A 1,204-nucleotide genomic window follows, 5' to 3' on the forward strand; every position below is an offset into this window, starting at 1 on the left:
TATTAGCGATTCTTCTTCCAAAAGATTTCTTCTTTTAAATAATTTCTTCTTATCGTGCGTATATAGAACACCGTCCATAGAGAGTTTCCAAATTTTAGAGGTCTCGTTAAATTTTAAATTTAATTTCGCGTATCACGGATTGGAAACAACTTTAGTTTTATTATTCGATAGAAAATTTGATTCTGACTCGATCTCGAAACGTAAAATCTTTCATCTTCTCGATATTCTTAAAATCGGTAAGATATTCCAATTTTAAATCTCTTTCTAAGAGACGAAAATTCGTTTAATGAAATATTCCACCTTTAAATCGATTATCGCGGCCACCAAGTTGATCGCGTTAAATTGAAGTTGAAAATGCACGCGCTTCACTCCCTCCCTCCGTATTTTCGTAACGTTCTCCAGCACGTCGTTAAGGATGGAGCGATGCATCAATATGCCTGGCTTGTCGCTCCTACAAATGAACTGAAATATGCTTGTACCTTAGAAGCAGCACAATGATAAACGTTATTACTCGAGTACTTGAAAACATAATTTATATGCGAGGACGGAGGTGCACGCAGTTAAGTTAAATGCATGCATTTCCTGAACGGGCCAAACAAAGCAGGTATATATCTTGCCAAGCTTGCCACAATTTTCCCCTCCAACTTTGTTCCCACGCATGTAGATTCCCCGTAAGAAGAGATGGCAGAGCGGCAGAGATCCGTTTTCACCAACCTTTTCAATTATTCCTACCCTCCCCTCCGCTCTTCCTCCTTTCTTCTTTCGAAATTTCACTCTTTCTCTCCGATTATTACGATCTTATTTGGAGAAAGTCTGTTAATGTACGCGACAATGAAGTAATCGATCGAAATGTTTGAATAAAATGTTTTTCTGTTTTATGATTATAAAAAGAAAGGAGCAAGTTCTACTAGGGCTTCTATCTAATTAACATTTCAGATTTGTTTAGAAAGATATATACTTTATGCTTTGTACATTCAAATATTTGTACGAAAGCATTCGCAATCTATTTATTAGATCGCATATGAGAATAACAAACGAAGAATTTCTAATATACATCTTCTGTAGAAAGCACTCCAATTATCGCTTTCTTCTTTCCAAAATACTTGGAATCTTTAACATTCCAATCGAATCGCTACACAGTTCTACAAATTCCTCTCCCTAAAAGAATCTCTTTAAACCTAGTTCGACCTAGTGTTTCGTCGTG

The 1,204-nt window shown here is 36.2% G+C and overlaps 1 long non-coding RNA gene across 1 annotated transcript in view; it reads right to left on the reverse strand.

Moving 5' to 3' along the window:
• The window catches only part of LOC116186763, a 19,586-nt gene extending 19,386 nt beyond the window's left edge, over positions 1–200 (reverse strand). The window contains exon 1 of the long non-coding RNA XR_004151772.1: positions 188–200. This is a non-coding gene — a long non-coding RNA (uncharacterized LOC116186763). The remainder of the gene's footprint in view (positions 1–187) is intronic.
• Between the last annotated feature and the right edge of the window lie 1,004 nt (positions 201–1,204).

Source organism: Apis dorsata, unplaced genomic scaffold (genome assembly GCF_000469605.1).
Source record: "Apis dorsata unplaced genomic scaffold, Apis dorsata 1.3 scaffold_52, whole genome shotgun sequence".
Classification (NCBI taxonomy): Eukaryota; Metazoa; Arthropoda; class Insecta; order Hymenoptera; family Apidae; genus Apis; species Apis dorsata.